Consider the following 19570-nt stretch of genomic DNA (forward strand, 5'->3'; position numbering starts at 1 on the left):
CAGTAAATGATAATCAGACAGAGAGGGTTAAACTGTTCAGTTCTAAATTTGTTGCTGCCTGTTAGTAGAGAGGTAAGTATATGGATTTACAACGCTACAATCAGGGGTTCGAATCCCCTTGGTGGGCTCAGCAGATAGCCCAATGTGGCTTTGCTATAAGAAAACACACATTATTACTATTATACAAATATAGGCCCGACATGGCCAGGTGGATAAGGCACTCGACTCATAATCTGATGGTTATTGGTTCGAATCCTTATCACACCAAACATGCTCACCCTTTCAGTCATGGGGTGGTTATAATGTGATGGTAAATCCCATTATTCATTGGTAAAAGAGTAGCCCAAGAGTTGGTGGTTGGTGGTGATGACAAGCTGCCTTCCCTTTTGTCTTACGCAACTATAGTAGGAACAGCTAGTGCAGATAGCCTTCAAGTAGCTTTACACAAAATTCAGAAACAAAAACAAACAGTCTAAGCTTTTCATGTGGACAAATCTTCATTATAATTTATTGTTGTAAACAATTGCAACTCTACATGATGAATTGCATCACATTCAAAAACTAACATTAACAACAGGCCTGATGCTGTTATTATCTGATTCTGAAGTTGTGTGTGATGACATAGGTAGTAAGGCATTACTGTTGTTTGTGAAAAAAAGGTAAAAGTTTACTTACTTTCTGTCATTGCAAAACCAGAAATTCAAGGTCAGCAAGTTCCAATCGAACATTGATTACTTACATTTGCATACACGTTACACAATATTGGAATTACCATATAAAACGCAACTGAACTGTGGATATAATGATAAAGGCTTTTTCAGAATAATATAGTATAATTTATATTTTAAGTTCCACTAAGTAGTCTAAAGGTGACCTCTTATTGGCAAACATCCCTTTGTATATATATTTTTTGAGCTGTAACACATCTCTAAACCCTGAAATAAAAGAAAAAGAAAACAACACATAAACACTTTACTAAAGTTAGTAACTTAGGTAGGCTATTTTGTAATACTCCAGATATCTACATAAATGTACATAGTTTATAATATCTCATCAATGTTTAATTATACGTATTTGCTTTACCATTAGAGCCTCTTCAGTGTAGTATTCATTGTTTTTTTTAAAGAACAATATTAACTTTTTTTATTCCTCAAAACCTACAATTTCTTTGTATCAGAAGTTTGTTACATCCTTCAACAAAATCAGTTATTACTTCATATTGTTTATGTTAAAATATATTTACAAGTCTTAGAGTCCAGTTTATTCAGTAATAATTGATTCCTCCAATCATTAGATTATTGAATTCCATGTTGGATTTCTTGCCATGTTTTGAGCACTTAAAAATATGATCAGCTGTTATTTCTTCCTGATTACAAAGGGTGCATCATATTTGATCATGTGGTAACCAGTTTTATTCCCCTGTTATTTCTTCCTGATTACAAAGGGTGCATCATATTTGATCATGTAGTAACCAGTTTTATTCCTCTCTTTTAAACATTTTTGCATCTTAGTCTCATCTACACAATTCTGTTGATATCACAACCTTTACCTTCAACTAAGTAATTATCTCTTCCAGTTGACTTTTTGAATTTTTGTAGAAGTCATATTATGTTGAATTATCAGTTTTAGCCCACATTACTTATAGTTCTTGTTTAAGCATTTTGTGAAAGATATCTTGTAATGCTTTCATGATTTCCTTCAGTTCCTTCATAAGTTGAACCATTTTACTACTTCCCACCTGGTTTGGTTTAGCCATTTGTTAAAGCAACTGAGACACAGGTTGTTTGATACAGTCCATAATAACATATTTGACACTTTTTTCTTACTGCTTCATAATCCATACTTGTCTCTCCTACTCCCATTATTTGCAAATAATTAGGTATATTTTTATCTAAACTTAAAGTAACATAATATTTAGTAACAACATGGGACTTATTGGTTCAACTAGGCTGTCCAGTCCTCCAAAATTAAACTAAAACTATTAAACAAAAATAAATAAACTCAAAGCCAGTCCTTATGATTCTTCTTGCTCAAATTTACCATACTCTTCATCATTTCCAAGTGGTAACACTTTGTGTTGAACTTCTTACTGCTAATCAGTACAGAATTCTTATAGCCTATTCTTAACTTTATTGCAAACATGGTAAATTTTCTAGAAGTTATGCCTAAATATGTAATGTACACATATACACTACATGGCCAAAAGTATGTGGACACCCCTTCTAATTAGTGAGTTTTGCTATTTTAGCCATACCCGTTGCTAATAGGTGCATAAAATCAAGCATATAGTCATGCAATCTCCATAGACAAACATTGCCAGTTGGACTGGTTGTACTGAAGAGCTCAGTGACTTTCAATGTGGCACTATCATAGGATGCCACCTTTCCAACAAGTCAGTTCGTCACATTTCTGCCCTGCGAGAGCTACCCCAGTCAACTGTAAGTGCTGTGCTGTTATTGTGAAGTGGAAACGTCTACAAACAACAACAACTCAGTCATGAAGAAGTAGGCCACACAAACTCACAGAACGGGACTGCCGAGTGCTGAAGCACATAGCTCATAAAAATCGTTTATTCACAGTTGCAATACTCACTACTGAGTTCCAAACTGCCTCTTAAAGCAACTTCAGCACAAGAACTGTTTGTCAGGAGTTTCATGAAATGGGTTTCCATGGCCAAGCAGCAGCACACAAGCCTAAGATCACCATGCGCAATGTCATATGTCCAGTGGAGTGGTGTAAAGCACACCACCATTGGACTCTGGAGCAGTGTAAATGCATCCTCCGGAATGATAAATCACGCTTCACCATCTGGCAGTGTGATGGATGAATCTGGATTTGGTGGATGCCAGAAGAACACTACCTGTCTGAATGCATAGTGCCAACTGTAATGCTTTATGGAAGATGAATAATGGTATGGGGCTGTTTTTTTGTGGTTTGGGCAAGGCTCTATAGTTCCATTGAAGGGAAATCTTAATTCTAAAGCATACAATGCCATTCTAGAAAACTGTGTTCTTCCAACTTTGTGACAACAAAGTTTCAGCATGACAATGCCTCCATGCAAAAAGTGAGGTCCATAAAGACATGGTTTGCCAAGGATGGTGTGGAAGAACTTGACTGGCCTGCACAGAGCCCTGACCTCAACCCCATAGAACACCTTTGGGATGAATTGGAACACTGACTACGAGCCAAGCCTTCTCACCCAACATCAGGTCCCAACCTCACTAATGCTCTTGTGGCTGAATAGGAGCAAATCCCTGGAGCCATGTTCCAAAATCTAGTGAAAAACCTTCCAAGAAGAGTAGAGGCTATTATAGCAGCAAAGGGAAAACAACTCCATATTAATGCACATGGTTTTGGAATGAGATGTTCAACAAGCATATCTGGGTGTGGTGGCCATGTAGTGTATGTATGTATAAAGCATTTCACTTTTCTTGAATCTTACTTTTATACACTACTATATTTTTAGCTATATCCAAATTAAAACAGTTATATATTTAACAGTGATAAAATCTAAAAATTAAATTTTTAACAAGACTTGTTATTTTTTATTATATAAGTAACTGTCTATTTAATCTCAAATTAAATTTTCTCTCTTTTTCATTTCATTTTAGCTACTGAGACTACTGTTCTTGTGTGGCAATTAGTGAACGAGATGATAATGACATCAAACATTTTTATTTGTACAAAAAAGGGTAGGTGTGAAACCTCAACAGTAAATCTGGGTTTTATAATAATTATAATTTTGTTTTACTACCCATGATGTGTACAACACAGATAGCACATTGTGTAGTTTTTGTGTAATAACAAACAAATAAGCTTACAGTGGATAATCACAAATGTACCTTAAGCAGTTCAAACTTATAATTGTAACTAATATCAATTTTTACCATGACGTTTATTGTAAGATGACATTTATGTCTGAAAAATGTAATTTATGTCTATATTAATTAATTAATTAAGAAGAAAAAAAATCGAATTAATTAAATCACTGTAATTATGTACAGAAAAGAGAGATAAGATAAAACAACTGCACAAAATACAATAAAAAAATGCAACTAAACACGTTGAAATGTAAATTATTTGCATGATTTTTCATAAATTTTTCATTGAAACTTTATTTATAGAAGGTATATCCCCAAATGGCTGATAGTAACCTCTCATACATCTTGATCATATTTACACCCTTTGATACCACTTATAACTGGTTGAATGATTGCAAAAACAAAATTCCTAGACTAAACAAATTTTTATTATAATTCTGTTAGACCTATTTAGGCAGGGGTATACATTTTTACACCCGATGGGGGGGGGAATGATTTTTGCAACCACTTATGTAGACTGTTCAATTTGCAAATTGGTAATCTCTGATTACGTGAACCTGGAAGCTGTAAAGATGCAGTCATAGAGTAATCTTGTTGCTACGATACTTGCATGTATACTTAGCCTACTGACTGATACTTACGAACTATCACTTAGATCGAAAAGTTTAAAAGCACACCTATATTAAAGTTGTACATTTCGGCTACTGAAAAAGCCTACATCTAGGCCTAATTATGTAATTTGATTGGTAGGAACACGAGAATCCCAAGAAAAACACACAATTTGTAGGCCTGTGATGCAGTAAAACAATTAAACAGACCAAACTGTTGGGGGGATGATTGTATGCACCATACCTCCCACCTAAAATGAAGGGGGGATGTATCCACCATCCCCCCATGATCTATGCCCCTGTATTTAAGGTATCTAAAATAATTAATTCTTAATCTCCAATCTGTATGCCAATGGGAATATACGAGTTGAAGAAGACTTGAATATGAATGTAAATTATGTGTAGACTTTTGATTAATGAGCAGATTTTTGTTTCTTTTTCTGTTTGTTGTTTTATTATATCTGTCCAAAAGCAGCGACTAGTAGATTTAAAAACAAAAAAAGATTGTCAAGTTTTTAATATGGGCTGGGATTCTTTTACACTAAGAGGCTGTTTGTTGATGAGAAATGTCAATAATAAATGAACAACACACTATCCACTTGTTTTAAATTAATATATTCAATACAAGTCAAAGATATGTACAAAAATTTGTTTCAATGTTGATTATCGAAGTTGTATCTAAAATTTTAATTATTTCTCTTCTGTTGTGAAGAGTCTACATAGGCAAGTTCAATTACTTGAAACTCAACTGACAAGAATTATTTTCCTCTACTGTACGATCTTCAATAAATTCACTTATCTTACTCTACGAGTTACTACAGTTGTATCCAGAACTTCAAATTATTGTCTCCTTTTTGTCAAGGTCCACATAGACAAGTTCAATTACTTTAGAACATCCTTCAACAAGACAATTTATTTTTCTTTATCTATAATATTACAATACCACTGTGAAACTCACTTTAAATACTGCCCATTACAGCTGAACTAACAATCATGCAGCCTAACTTCACTTTCACTAACTTAACATTTTCTGACTTACCTTCTTTCAAAATTGACTCTTGTGGCTAAACTGCCAATTACTGACTATAGAATCTATCTGATTATTTCTCACTCAGATTGCTTTTTTCACTTCCTTACTGTATCTGCACATATTTATAACATGTAACAGAAAATCTAGAAATACCTATCCCCCTAGTGACAATAATATTGCACACAGTGAATAAGATTGACATCAAAATATTACAAAAGCCTAGTACAACAATTAAATTGCATAAACAGCATATGACTTGTATAGAGTTATTTAATGAAATCAGCCACAACTATTATATTTTAAATAATTAACTTTTAACACTGTTTTTATGAGAACTAAATAATAAACAGTCTTGTACACTTAACAAGATTAAACAATGAAATAACAGTCTATTGTTTTGAGATGATAATGTGCAGAAAAATCCTCATTTATATTATCAGTGTGGATATGGTTAAGTATTTTAAGAGTTTGTGGTAAGATCTCATTGGTAAATCACATGTTTACTATTAATAAATTACTTTTCTGTGTGTTGTCAGAACAATATAGGATTGTATTCTGTGAAATTTAACAAGAGCCAGTAAACTGTGCAAAGAAAATGTTGTCTTAAAATATGCTTATAATAGTGAAATTCTAATATACAATTAAGCAGAAGTTTTAAAGTAAAGTTTGAACTGGTTAGGATCTGTAGTTTGATACATTACTATAAAAATGTATTAACTAAGCAGTTTATAAAATATTAAGTTTTTAGCTTTGAATTTGAACATAATGTTATTAATGTTTAGCAAAGCTTGTTGTTTGTTTTGCACTGTTTTTGGTTACTGAGTAAAGTTTATTCTTAAAGAAATGTTTTTCCTAACAGCTACACACTAATTCTGTATCCTGAGCTGGCTTTCAACATTAACTCATGCCTGCTTCCTTTTGCTGTTATTATTGGTACCTGCTTTATAATCTTTTTAATGTTTATGGTAACTACGACATAAGTTTTTGCTTTGTGGAATAAGTGCTTTGTTAACCATTTTGTTTTGTTTTTTATATGAATATCAGTTCATAATCATACCATTGTACAGATGAAGTATAATAATAAGTTTTTTTAACTTTATAGTTATTACAAATATTTCAACATGTTTTTATGTGTAATAAGTATCAGGATATAATGTGATAGTAGAGAAAATGCTGCTGTTAATAGTGCATACTTGTCATCTTAAAATCTTTAGAAAAAAAGTTGGCTTTAGAACTATAGCTACTTTAATGTGACTCTTTCATTTCCACAGTTTTATGATAACATAGGTTTCCAGTATGAAGTTTACATTAGGACAGATCTTCTATTTTTGGTTTTGAAATAAATTTTACTGTTAAACTAAACTGTTCTAACAGAAGTTGAAATTCAGTTATACCCTGTTTTTATTGTTGAATATAACATGAACAATTAACTTGGAATTCTTTATTGGACATAAATGCAACCTTTTAGTGTATTAAGAGCAAATTCATTTCCACAGTTGTATGACAGAAGCTACCATTGAAGTAACTGTAAGTAATGTTTATGTCCAAACACAAAAATCTGTATCAGAAGTTAGTAACAAGATCCTAATGTTAAAAGTTTCTAAATGCATCTCACCAAAATGTTCTGTGATTGAAATTTAAATTGGGATGAATGTATAAAGAATCCTTGTAAATTTGCTTATCCCAATTCCATATCCAGTATTTTCTTTGTGAAGCACAATAATGCTGTTTTAGTTGATACTAAAATGCCAACAGGTTTTAGGTAATCATCTAATTTCTGTTAAATATATCTAACTCTGTACAGCAGCATCTTAATCTCTGAATGGTTTAATTTGCAAGCAAGAAAAATATCAAAATGAATGTAAAACTTTTACACAATAAGTTCAGTGTGTTCTTGGCTTTTGTATGCTAGTGCTTGGATCATTTTGCTTATCTAAAAAGAAATTATTCCAATAAAAATTCAACTGTTGAAATTGAACCCTTTGCAATTTGTGTTCTTTTTTGTTTTTATTTGTCTCCAGATGTGCTCATTTGCCTTTTCAGAAGTATCAGAAAGGAATATTAGTTATTAGAAGTAGATTACTTCTTTCATGTATTAAGAGTGTAACTCTAATTTTGTCATTCTTTGGCCAATTAAATGCATTAAAAATCATAGACACTGTCAAAGGAACAAGTTATTATTGAATAGTTACCTGTTAACAAATTTAATAAAGGTAAGACAGAAATAATATGGAGTAAAGATCATACATTGAGACAGAAACCATTCTAAAATAAAGCATGGTAATTGGGAACATTTAATTTAAAATAAGAAACATGGCAAAATAAAATTAATGAGCTCATTTAGGTACAGATGAAAAATTTTGTAAGGAAAAGCATGATAATTGGGAACATTTAAAGTTGGGATAAAAAAAAAATTCTGGTTATTGGTAGCATTTAGGTTAAGATATGATACAACTCTAAAGTGTAATTTGTGGTCAGATATTGTTTCCAAATTGGAATCATATTACTAACACAAAATTTTCTAATATCTACTAATGTGCAAGATGATTTATTTAGCACCATTATAATAAACCTATTCATTTCAACTGTGATGCTGCTATTCTTAGATTTCTAATGTCTATTCAAGGTATCCCTATGACGTGTGTGCAATCTGCCTCAATGATTTTAAAGAAGGAGAGAAGTTATGAATGCTACTGTGTTCACATGGTAAGAATATCTCTCTATTCTCTTATTCTACAAAAGTTGTAAAGAACTATATTTGTATGAAGTGTGTTTCTGTTTAAAACGTTAAATGTGTACTTCTTAGATTTTTATTTACAAACTCAATTTGTACATTTTCAAGTTGTACATTTTTTGTATACAGGTGGCTTAAAATGTTAATGAATAACAATAATGTTGTAAATAAAAATTAATTTTTGAATATACGTACAGTAGTGTTGACACTGTGTAGGTCATTCTAGACGCCATACAATGATACAACACTTGCTCATATGTATTATATTGGAAAAACTTTTTATTACGTGATGTATAATCCTCAACTTCATGAAATTTTTATCCAGTATGCATGTAGACTTGTAATAGGGATCATGATTTTCCTGTTTTGCCTCTATTTCCTGTTACAGAGAACTTCATTTTTCTTTATTCAAATGTGCAGAAAAAAATTGGGCAGCTAAATGTGCTGCACATAGTGGAGCAAAACAAAGGTGAAGAGGTCACACTCAGATTTGGCATTTACAGAATTATAAATTGATGAGTAGCATCAGAAACAGTTTTGTATTATCAGTTTTCTAAGTATCTGCCCATTTTTCAAACAAAAAAATGTTATTTGTGACTAAAAATTAAGGTTCATAAAAAAGGTTGAGTTTTACATTTTGCTGAATATGATTTTTCTCAAAACATTTAACCTGACCTATTTATTCATATTTATTTATACGTACCTGGTAGTTCTTAATTTCCTTTTATATTGTGTAGTTTGTTTTTATTTGTATTGTATTGTTATATTTTATGTATACAGTGCTTCAGGAATTCAAAAGAACATTTTGAGTGTGTTCTAATAATATGATAACTGATAAAACTGTAGTGTATTCAAATTTCAAAATGCCAAAAAAAAAAGGTAAACAAAAATATATAACAAGTAGAACATACGATTTAATATAGTGCAAAGTAGACCATCAGTATCTTAATGAAAGGGAAAGCAGTGACTGATGGTGAGAGAGGTTACAACGGATGCATGAACATGGGCATGAACAACATCTACTTAAAACTGAAGAAAAAGGCCCAAGAGGTTACAACAGATCCATGAACAGCAACAAGAATGTCTGCTGCTTGAAAGTGAAGAAGAAAGATTAGCACGTTTACAACAGTAAAAGGTGCATGACAACAGGAGACATAGTAATGTAAACAAAGCAGAGTATTTGCTTGGTATCAAGCATTTTTTAGATACTTTTTATGAAAATTATATTCAAGCTCACACTTGTGGTTTGTTATAGAATCAAGATCTCTGTGTACATTGCAAAGCATATCAGTTTCTGGAGGAAAGAAAAACACACTGTTGCAAAGGTGGGCAGGTTTTATTAGAGCCTGAGAAAAATCCCCCAGAAGTTTTACATAAATTATTTGATATTAACAATGCTCCACCTGGACAGAAAAATATCAGATCATACAATAGTACCCTTCCCATGACAAGTATTGGTATTAATACAGAAGTGAATGTGCCAAGGTTCTCCCCAACTTTTACAATACAGTAGCAAATGTACCATATAGTGTCTCCATTATTATCAAATGAGGGTGAATGTCCAAAATGTTCACAAATATAATTTTATGACATTCAACATGAGTTACAAAGTTGTATGAAGCTTGTTTGTAATATTCAACAAGAACTGCTTGATGAGTTACAGGTATTTTTCATGAAAACAACCCACATGTGCAATAATTTCAACAAGCTATTTATTTTCATGCACAATATGGTAATAAGTTGAAAATAGTGTTACCTGCAGATCATAAACCTAAAACTGATCATTCTAGGATATATAATTTATCTTCTGCATCTAAAATTGCTGTTTTACGACCAGGTGACACTGAAGGTGATCATGATGTTGTTTGTTCATGAGATGAAAATATTGTGTACACATGACACACAGATCATACAGTCTACTTTCTTACATAATACCATTTTGATCTGGTACTGATGGTTTTCAACTAAATACGAAATGTAAAAAATTGTTAGAATGTATTGACTGCGTTAGACATTTTATCAATATAGGCTTGAAGTATGAGAACTACAGTGTAATTTACTGATGAGGTGTAGAACTTTGCTGATATATGGTATAAAATTGAAGGTGCTAAGTTGTAAGAATGTATTGACTGCGTTAGACTTTTATCAATATAGGCTTGAAGTATGAGAACTACAGTGTAATTTACTGATGAGGTGTAGAACTTTGCTGATATGTGGTATAAAATTGAAGGTGCTAAGTTGTAAGAATACATTGATGGCATTAGACTTTTATCAATATAGGCTTGAAGTATGAGAATTATAGTGTAATTTACTGATGAGGTGTAGAACTTTGCTGATATATGGTATAAAATTGAAGGTGCTAAATTGGATTATATAAAATGTGATCAAGATCAAACAGCACATATGTGCTGCAACATACAAATATGCACTTAACACCATTGAACATGATGTTGCAAATTTTAATGTGGAAGTTGGTAAAAAAAATGATACTTCCACCAATAATAAAAGTAGGGTTCTTCACAGTAATTTTATGAACAATTTCATGAAAGTATGGTTGTTGTTCATGCGCTAGGTAAACCTGATTGTTTTATTACAATGGCATGTAATTCTAACTTGCCATAAATCAAACATTCTTTAATTCCTGATGCAAAACTAAAAGATCAGCCAGATATATGTGTATTTGTATTTAAATTGAAACTTGATGAGTTAGTGAAAGATTTTTTAAAGGTAAGTATACATGATAAAGTTGTATCACATACACAAGTCAAAGAAGATCAAAAGCATGGTCTTCCACATGCTCATATCTTACTCAAGGTAGCCAATGATCATAGTCCTAAAACATCTTGAAATTCCTGATAAGGAAAAACAACCGAGATTACATGAAATTATTACACAAGACAACATTCATGGTCCATGTGGTGCTTGAAATATTAATTGTGTGTGCATAGAAGGTACAGGTGCTAATAGAAAGTATACTAAAGATTTCCCTAAACCATTTGCAAAAAATAGAGATTTGAGTAATTTGCAGTGTATAGATGTCATTGCCCAGATGATAGTGGTCTAACTCGAATTAAACAGGTAAAAGGTAAAAATGTAGTGGTTGACAAATCTTGAGTTGTTCAGTATAATCCAGTACTATCACTGAAATACAACTACCATATCAGTGTAGAAGCAGATTTATAGCAGCTGTGAAACATTTATACAAATACATTACTGAAGGTACAGATAAAATTGTTGTAATACTTGCTAATGGCAAGGAGGTTGATACCATCAACAATGAGATATAAAATATGTATAGGCAAGATACACATCTGCATCATCAACATTTTGGCATGTTTATGGTTTCCCAGTGATGTCAAAAAGTAAGTCCTGTGGTTGAAAAATTGCAACTACCAGGTGATGCCCAGATATTCAAAATAATTATCAGTATGTAAACAAACAGTGGCAAAGGCATGTTGGTCATGGTATCAAACATATTAACAAATGACACTGATTCTGACACTAACAACAACAGTAAAAATGAGCAAACAGAAGATGATTTCTTCAGAACTGACACAATTAGTCGTCTTTCAACTGCATCAATGAGTTCATATCAATCAGGGTTGTTTTATTTACGCTTACCATTGTATAATAAAGCTGGTGCAAAGAGTTTTGAAGAACTCCATGGTGTAAATGTTGGTATATGTGGAACATTCAAAGACATATGTCTAGAAATGTGTTTGTTAGATGATAATGGTGAAATAGGTAAAGCCATGGATGAAGCAGCATCTATACAATTTGGATAAAATTTAAGATTTTTTTTGTATATTACTGATATTTTGTACATGTAATAATGATAAAGAATTTTTGGGAAAATTGCAAATTACAGTTGTGTTATGATATTATGAAATGTAGTGAGCTCAATGAGCCAAATGAAATGTGTATAAATGAGGTGTTAATGAAAACACAATAAGTAGAACATGATGGGTATTCATCAAAAGATTTTGGTATTCCAAACCCATGTGTAATGTGATGGGACCAGTTTATACACCATGTGAGGTTGCTAATGAATTCAGTTATAATGCAGAAGTTGAAATCGGATACGTATGATAGAAAAAAACAGAGATTCAATAATGACCAAAAGGTTGCATATACACAAATTGTGGATCTGTCACTAATAATCAAGGTCCATTATTTGATCTTGATGCTCGTGGTGGTACTGGTAGAACATTCTTATTGAATACTCTTGTGGCAACTGTCAGAAGTCATGATGATGTTGTCCTTGCTGTTGGTAGTTCTGGTATAGCAGTAGCATTCCTCACAGGTGGTTGTACAGTACATTTGAGGTTTAAACTACCTGTCAAAATTACTGAAGTTTTACATGTAATATTGGTAAAAATGACAGTGCAGCACAACTAATTAAAAATTGTAACTTAATAGTGTGGGATGAATATGTTATGCATCACAGACATATAGGAGAAGCTATCATTTGAACACTGCAAGATATTCTTGGTAATGATAAAGGATTTAGTGATATTCCTGTGGTACCTGCTGGTGATTGGATACAAATTATCACCATTTTACCTAAAGGCAGTCCATCAAATATTATTATGGCATTTTTAAAAAATTCTACATTATGATGTCATGTAATAAAACTTCAGCTTACTGAAAATAAGCATATTCAACAAGCTGGTGGTGGTGATCCAACTTTTGCAAAATATTGACTCAATATTGATGAAGGTAAAGAAAAGATTTACCCAGAAATAGGGGAAGATTTCATTAATATAAAACAAAACTTAATTATTGATGGTGATAAGACATGCAGTGTGGTGTATAATGATTTGGCAAAAAATTACAAAGATCCTGAGTGGGTGTCTGAGCGTGGTATTAAAACAATGACAAATGAACAAGTTGGCATTATTAATTATTAGAAAATTTCCATGTGATGGACCTGTTACAGATCATGTGATACTATACTGGATGATGCATGAGAATATCCCACAGAACTATTAAATACATTGTGTCCATCTGGTTTGTCACCATACAGTTTATTACTGAAAAAATACAGTCCAATAATGTTGTTGCATAACTTGGATCCATCCATTAGTCATTGTAATGGTACTAAATACACTGTAATGAGTCTTCATGATCATACAATTAATGGAGTTATTGCTAATAGTCCATATGTAGGAAAAAGGTTACTTATTCCAAGAATAGGTTTAATACCACCAAGTAACATACTTCCTTTCAAAAATGAAAAAGAAACAGTTTCCAATACATTTGTCTTTTGCAATTACTGTGAATAAAGCACAAGGTCAAACACTCAAACAACTTGGTTTATATTTAGGTAAGCCATTCTTTTGTTTGTAGCACTGTCAAAGGTAGGTAAAGAATCAGTTGTGAAAGTAATTATTGATCATGGTGAAACAAAAAAATAAATGTTACACTGATAATATAAGGTATAATCTGTGTTATAATTTGTTAATAAAAACTGGTTTGGTGATATCTTACAAATAACAAAAACAGAGTTAAAGAAACATATTACAAAATACATGATCAGTGTCATTGTTGGTGAAACACAAAGGTTAATTTACCTGCATGTATGGCAGGTGGAAGGGAAATTCAATAAAGCTGGTTACAAGCATGAATAATGTCATCAATATACTGACATGAAAGATTAGCAACTGTCTTCCACTCAAATGATGAAGTAAAATAAAGTAAAAGGAAAACAATAATACAAAACATTAGCATTTTATATACTCTTTACTTTATTTATTGTATTTACATTGTCTTCATTTTTATGTGATTTATTATACCCTTACTTGAGAAAAAAAAAATTCAATAAAAATTAATATACAAGGCTGCAAATCATTCATAGTCACTAAACACTGTCATCCCGACCAATTGCTGGCATTCCAAGTGAGCACTGGTGCCACGGGTAATTGCTAGTTATATTAAAATTCTTAAATTCACTCTTTGGTTAAGTGTTACTCTTTTATGTTTCCATCTCTCTTTAAAATTTTTTAATACTGAGACATTTTCATGACTGTTTTTTTTACACTAATATTTGCAATTAGACCTTTATTTAATTTTATGAGCCTGATAAAATTATCATTTTATGCTTACATCATACTTTCTGATCTGTCCTACTTGTTGTTTACTGTTTAAAACAAATGTCTTGGGTTCTAAAGGTTACCTATTTTGTGAAGCTGATGATTGTATCAAGTATTGTACAATGTATCTTTTTTGGATGGGTTAATATATATTATATTTCTTTCTGTTGTAAGTTGATGACTGTTACAGACTAATCAGAATGTTCTATGAAAGTACAGTGTTAACCCTATTGCTACAAGTCATGTTTCTTGACTTGTATTCAAAATTTTATTGAACTACAATTTTATGAATTTATGTCTGTAAGTTTGGTACTAAATTTTAAGTCATAACTAATTTTATTAGTATACATTATTCAATAGCTTAAAAGTAAATATTTAAAAAACTTAAACATCGATTTTTGTGCATCATTTGGTATGTTGAATGCAGCACTGATTCAAATTAGATGTATGTGACATGAAAATACAAAGTCTGTACTTTCATCTGAATTAGAAACTTAAATTACTGATATTAATAACTTAGAATGTAAAATAAAAACCTCTAATCTCTTCTGTTTGCTTAGGTATGTCTTATTTACTGAATCAAGCACAGTGATTCTGCTTACCTCTTTCCATTTTTAGAAAAGGTTCCTCATATACATTTACTTGTGTGTGACATTTGAATAACCAATCAAAATCTCAGAATGTCCCAGTTATGGCTTTCTCAGCCATTTTGCTGTGTTAGGACATCAGTTTGTTGTTTTGAAACAAGATTTCAAAGAGGTAGATTGTGTCTTTAGTCTTCTTGAAATTTCGTATTTTTTGGATTCAAATTCAGCTTAGTTACTAAACTTGTAAAATGTAATGAAGTCCTACAGTATCAATACAGTAATTTTTTAATGTTTTAAGTTATTCAAATGTGTGTATATATATAAAACTTCATTTTTTTCACATCTTCCATGTGTGAATTTTTTAAGGCTTAGCAAGCTATGAAAAGCAGCAACTGACTACAAAGATCACAGTGAGAAGAGATAATTATATGTTTTACTTCTTGATTTACTGTCCTGTTTTAAGAAAGATAAGCTTGAGAATATATGTCTAAATAGTAATAATCTATGTGCATACATAATGTATATCACTTTGTAAAAACTAAAGGTCAGTTTTATATTACTGGATACTGTGTCATTGTAACTTCTGTATTGTTAGCCAGGCATGACTAGACGGTCAATACAATAAAATAAATTAATATATATATTTATTTATTTATATACACACACATAAATGTATAATGTTATGACATTTAAGCTATTTAGATTAGGCTTTTGTATTTTTACTTTACAATTTATAATCATTCTAGAATGAAAAAAGTATAATTTTTCTTTATTTCCTAATTTTTTGGCCTGGCATGGCCAAGTGTGTTACGGCATGTGATTCGTAACCTGAGGGTTGTGGGTTCTCATCCCCGTCAGGCTAAACATGCTCGCCCTATCAGCCCGTGGGGGCATTATAATGTTACGGTCAATTGCACTATTCATTGGTAAAAGAGTAGCCCAAAGGTTGGTGGTGGGTGGTGATGACTAGCTGCCTTCCCTCTAGTCTTACACTGCTAAATTAGAGACAACTAGCACAGATAGCCCTCGGGTAACTTTGTGCAAAATTCAAAAACAAAGAAATCCTAATTTTTATGATGGTTACAAGATCAGTCAAATTGACAGACCTCCTATTGTTAATACAGAGAAAATAACAGACAAAATATAAAGTTGTATTGCAAACAGTTGAAATGTATTCAGGAGGTTTTAGAGATCACACAAATAATATTTGAGATACTTAGGATGAAGAATAGGTTTTAATAATGACATGAAAATCACTTTGCACTCAGACTAGTAATGAAACAGATTTGATATTTTTGCAAACAGATTTTTGGACTTGGAAATCATTACTAAAATCTATCAGATTTGGTGAAGGTCTGCCTACAGCATTAAATGTTAGAATATAAAATACTTAACATGTGCAAATGACTATGTGCAAACAGACTTGTCTATTTTATACTTAGCCCAACATGAAAGGGTAACATATGCATAAAAGTGTTAACTTTTTTAATTTTGAGAAATACCTTTTGTTTTAACACTTGAATAAAAAATATTCTATTTCTTTTTTTTGCATCTGGCAGATGAGTAAAATATAGCTATGCTGTTTTTGTTTGTTTTTAACTTATTGCAATTGAAATTCAAAAAATGTAGGAAGTTTTGTCAAACAAAAACTGTATAATAATTTTTTTCTCTATTTGCTTTTTAATATTTACTGTGAAGTTCATTTTACAGGAACATGTTTGTTACTTCAATTCCTTTTTGTATAATTTGACTTTCATTGGTAGTTTGCACAGTTATTTACTTCAATATTTATATCCTTATCAGCTTTCTAGGAAAAGAATTAATTTGTCTTTGGTAAAATACCATGTTCTTAGTTATTAATCTACTTTTTGTACAGTTTTTAGTGCTTTGTATTTTATTGCAGTGAATTTGTTTAAGTCTTAGCCAATAAATACTTCAAATAATTTACTACATATAATTTTTTATATGCTTATCACACAAAATGTGGTAATCCTTAGCTAACTGACAGTCATTGAACCTATCCCATATGTAAATGTAAAGTGATCTTGGATGTTCATCACTCAGAAATTGGGAGTGATTTGGATCCAGACTCATCAGGAGAGGCTACTTCTTTACTGCATACTTTAAGTAGAGGAAGCAACACTTCCTGCTGGAGGAGGTACATTTTCTGAAATCAAACCAACTTTTAGACGAACACACAATGAAAAAACTACTAAGACTGTTCCTGTGGTTTAATCAGGTTCATCTCCACTGAGGAAATGAAATGAAGCAGCTTCTGTTAATTCCTCTGGAATATCTTCTTCTGTGACATTATGCAGCTCTGTCTGTGTAGAAAATTTCAGGTTGTTTTTATCACCTGACATGACTGTTTGAATTTTTTAATTAGAAAGTGATGGTAAATAATGAAATGATGTTTGATGGTCACTTTGTTTTTTATATCTCTTGTTAAGAGTATGATATCAGGTGATAAAAACTATTCTAAGGCAGACACAAATTAAGAATTTGCAGTTTTTGATGAAACATTGACTAACATAGAATTAAATACATGAATTACTGTTAGTGTTATGCAGTGATTTATAATATATGTATATGTTAATTTATGTTGAATGTATATTAAAATTCAGGTGTTTTTTTTCTGTATATATGATAATGCATTGGTTTAGTTGCATCCCAAACAATGGGAATCTTTTGCTTGCTACATCGTGTAATAATGTTACACAGGATAAAATACCTGTTTGAAACACTGAAATTGTGAGGATATACATTATTGAATACATGCACACTATTTGCATATATTTGTTTATTTGAAATATACAAGTTCATACAAATGTTTCAAAGAAAAGAAGTAATCTCATTTTATATTTAATTCTTTGGTATGTAACAGTCAGGATGTTTGTTGACAATATTTATATTACTGCATTCTCAAGGAAGTAATTATAAGATATGTGAACATTAGTTTAGATCAAGAAACATTCTTCTAAGTGTAGAAACAGATATTAGTAAGATAAAAAATGTATCTGTTTAATAACTGCTGTCAAGCACATTTTTAAATGTAATTGTGTGACATTTTGGTCTTTTGTATCTTAACATATCTGTGTACATATATATGTGATTGTGTGTGTGTGTGTATACATATACATATATAGATACATAGATAGACAATACTACTTGAAAAAACATTATTGCACACTTACTTCCCCAATAAATGTGTAACATTGTGTTTGTAATTTTTGTATTTTCTAGTATTGAAAACTTAAGTATTTGAAAAATGCTGACCATCAGTGTCCCTTTGTTTAAATCTTATGTGAGTTTAAGAAAGAAATTTTATGAACTAAAATTTTTAATACCTTTTGAAGTTATGTATGAGTAGTTATTAAATATCTGTAATTTTGATGATACTATGGATATATCCATGTTTCACATGTAGCAAAGCTATTGATGTGACCTGTGATACAAAATGAGAAAGATATATTCTGTGTAGATGAAAGAAATGAATAACATTGTTAATGTTTTGTATATGTATAGAGGATGTTCTTTTATAAAACATATTTTCTAATTCTGTATTGACAAATGTTTATCATTTTCTGATTACAGTGATTTTAATGTTCTTTTTGTTTGTTTTACTAATACAAAAGGTATCACAGATGGGAGAAATTTTGTAAAAAACATATTTGTATTTCCATTTTCTCATTGAGAAAGTGTGGTATGTTTAACTTGTTTTTTACGTGTCTAGAACTTTGAAACTTGTGATGTTTTTTTAACTTACTCCAGTTAGGTAACATGGTTGTCATTAATCTCACCATAAAACTGTAAGTCTGAGAGTTTATTATGATAAAAGTTAAGTGATGGGCAGAGCACAGATAACATATTATATAGCTTTGTACAATAAGAAAGTAAAGTTAACAAATTTAGCAAGTATCAGTAGTTTAAGATTGAAAATACTGGAAGAAGTATATTTCAGATGACACCAATTTTATATGTGAAAATTTGAAAACACCTGAATTGTTTTCTTCTGTTTTCTGTAGCCTCCTTGTGGCTCAGCAGTAAATCTTTAATTTACTGGAACAGGATTGCACAAGTAACCTGTAAAAGAACTAATTCTTTCTAAATAAAAAAATTGTTGTGATTTTAGTTTTTGTTCCAAATGATTTTATGTTTAATAACTTCATGATCTCGAAATGTGATGGGTATCTTAAGGTATATATCTTTTGAAGTTATGAATGTCTTGAAGATTTTATAAATAGTTACTGTAATTATGAGAGAAATGCAGATTCAATAGAAGGAAGAAGTGTAGCATTATATCACTGGTTAAATGCAAGAGGCAAGGCCCAGTATGACGATAAACAAGAATATGTATAACAACTGAAGAATTCTTGGAAAAGTAGCTGATCAGCTAGTGGAAGTAATTGTTATTAATGAAGCAATGAGTTAAATTAGGTGAAAGTAAGAGTGATATTAAAATAAAAGTAAAGTAAATAAGTTGCATTTTAATCTTAGTTTGAAATCACTGAAGTGACTGAACTAGGATATGGAACATGCATGATCAGAAGCTGAAAGATTATGGGTAAAGACAACACAGAGGAGATTTAACAGCAAATCATCCCTCCTTCAGATTTGAAACATAATGTCTTAAAGTGCCAAGTATGCTCTTACAATCCACACAAACACACTGTTTGATCAGTCAAAAAAATATTACCA

The 19570-nt window shown here is 31.2% G+C and overlaps 1 long non-coding RNA gene across 5 annotated transcripts in view; it reads left to right on the plus strand.

The window, feature by feature from the left end:
- Window positions 1-18998, plus strand: part of LOC143232548 (uncharacterized) — a 50211-nt gene extending 31213 nt beyond the window's left edge. The window contains exons 6-9 of one of the 5 annotated variants that reach the window (XR_013017586.1): window positions 3612-3692; window positions 8086-8165; window positions 8614-8662; window positions 16937-18998. This is a non-coding gene — a long non-coding RNA (uncharacterized LOC143232548). Of the gene's footprint in view, window positions 1-3611; window positions 3693-6318; window positions 6393-8085; window positions 8166-8613; window positions 8663-16869 lie in introns of all 5 variants that reach the window. The other 4 variants (XR_013017590.1, XR_013017589.1, XR_013017587.1 and 1 more) reach the window with 4 other exon arrangements.
- The last annotated feature ends 572 nt before the right edge of the window (window positions 18999-19570 follow it).

The sequence above is a fragment of the Tachypleus tridentatus genome, chromosome 11 (assembly GCF_004210375.1).
Source record: "Tachypleus tridentatus isolate NWPU-2018 chromosome 11, ASM421037v1, whole genome shotgun sequence".
Classification (NCBI taxonomy): domain Eukaryota; kingdom Metazoa; phylum Arthropoda; class Merostomata; order Xiphosura; family Limulidae; genus Tachypleus; species Tachypleus tridentatus.